The following is a 2,259-nucleotide window of genomic DNA, read 5'->3' on the forward strand; positions in this document are numbered from 1 at the left end:
AATCTTCCAGTCTATCCCTTCTGATTCTGGAACTTGAAATGAAGTCCTGATCCATCTCCTAAGAAAGAACAGAATTGGTTTTCATTTTTCAACCACAGTCACTTTTTCCTCTCTCTGTCTGAACACACAAACAGCTACCAGAATCATGCATCCTTCCAGATAACATGCCAGTGTCAAACCCAAGGTGGCCGAGGTCTTCAGGGCCCAGGGTAGAGGTACCGTGGCTGTCACAGATCCCTTCAAGAGCCTGAAAGAGCTCAGCTTGATTAACCCAACTCAACCCCTATTCAGCCATGGACTGAGGCAAAGCAGCACTATGCATTCTTCAGAATCCACAGCAACCAATTTATCCACAAGCTAAAGAGAGCACCATAATAATAAAAGCAGCCTTTTACGGTGCACTTGCTTAAGCTATAGAGGCATGCTAAGTGCTTTATATACATTATCTAATTTACACCCAGTCTCAACCCATGAAGTACTTTCCCCACCTACATCCAAGAAAGTTAAGGCTTGTGGTGACTGCCTTAACTCATTTGACTGAGGTGTGCAGCTAGCAAGTAGCAGGGCTGGCATCTGAAAAGGGTCTGCTCAGGCTCCAGAGCCCATGGTTTTTTCTACTGCGTTGTAACTCCTAAGACAGCATCTGCTGCAGGAATCACATGTTCTCTCTGGAAGAAAGTTGGAAAAGCATTCATTCCATGGAGATTTTAACTGAGCACCTACATCAGTCAGCCACTATCTAGGTACTGGGGATGCAAAGGGAGCAGAATGCTTACAGTTTATGAAAGATGGGCGAAGAATTAATAGTCAATATACAATGCATCCTGGGGAAACAGACACTTGGACCCCCAAATACATTTCAAGAAATCCAGGAGTAAAAGAGTCTGGGGCCAACTTTGCACCTGGAGTTCTGAGGCATTGGCAAGCCCAGCAGACAGAGAGAAAGTGGAGGCTGCCGTTTGGCTCAGTGGCCTGGGCTCTGAGTAGTAGTTGGCCCTCTGTAGACTTGTCTGCTGGGATGGCCCCAGACTCTTTTATTCCTAGACTTCCTAAAATGCATTTGACTAAGAAATGGCCGGATTTGACCGAGGTGATCTGGTTGTGACTAAAGTGAGCTTTCTGCATCAGTCACCATGGTGACTGGAGATGGGAAATCTAATCAAGCTAAAGGGAAATTTTAAAAGCTCTATTTCTGCCCATGAGAAGTTGGAACGCAACCACAGAAATCATTGTAGTTCAAGTGAGAGCCGATGGTGGCCTGAACTGAGCAGAAGATAAGCTGGAAAGAAATGGGTCACTTTTTGTCATACTTCAGAGGGGGGGATTTAAAGGGCCTCCTGACAGATTATATTTCAAAAAGAAGGGTGTTCTGGGTTGAATTGTGTCCCCCTCCAAAACTTCAGATGCTGATATCCTAACTCCCAGTTCCTTCAAATATGACCTTCCTTGGAAATAAGTTGACAGTACGTAATTGATTGGGTTAAAAGGTCCAACTGAAGCAGGACAGGCCCCTAATCCACTATGACAGGTGTCCTCATAAGAAGACAATCTTGTAAAGACAGAGCCACAAGGAGAACATGTCAGACATGGAGGCAGAGATCGGGGTGAGGTGCCTGCCAACCAACAAATACCAAGATTGCCTGCCAACCACCACAAGCTGGGAAAGAGGCATGCATCAGATTCTCCCTCACAGCCCTCAGAGGAACCAGCCCTCCCAAGGAACCAGCCCTCCCAATACCTTGACTTCCAGCTTCCAGGGTGGTGAGGCAGTGAGTGTTATTTAATCCATTCATTGTGGGCTACTTTGTTGTGGAAGTCCCTGAAAACCAACACCCTGGAGAGTCATATTTGTATTTGTTCAACACACATTTGTTATCAATAGAGACTAAGTCAAGCAAAAGGTGTTCTGAGGAACATGGAGCTTGACTTTGCCTGTGACAGTTTCATCCCAGGGACCACAACCTTCTAACTGCTCCCTCAATCTCAAGAAGCTATGGGTAGGAATCACCATGTCTTTCTAGGTTGCTGCGGGTGGAAGCCTCACAGTCACATGCACCCATGAAGTCTTGCAGTCCTCTAGCCTGGTTGATCCCCATCAAAAACGTAAGGCCTTCTGATTATCTACATTCTCCTCTGACTCTAAGCCTCTATCTCCTGACCCAGTCTCCTCTTGCAATACTGACGCCCAAGCATTCCTAGAGAAGGCACCATGGGAGACAAACCCCCAATCCTTACCCTTTTCATTAATGCCGATTCCTC

Source organism: Callospermophilus lateralis, chromosome 5 (assembly GCF_048772815.1).
Source record: "Callospermophilus lateralis isolate mCalLat2 chromosome 5, mCalLat2.hap1, whole genome shotgun sequence".
Classification (NCBI taxonomy): domain Eukaryota; kingdom Metazoa; phylum Chordata; class Mammalia; order Rodentia; family Sciuridae; genus Callospermophilus; species Callospermophilus lateralis.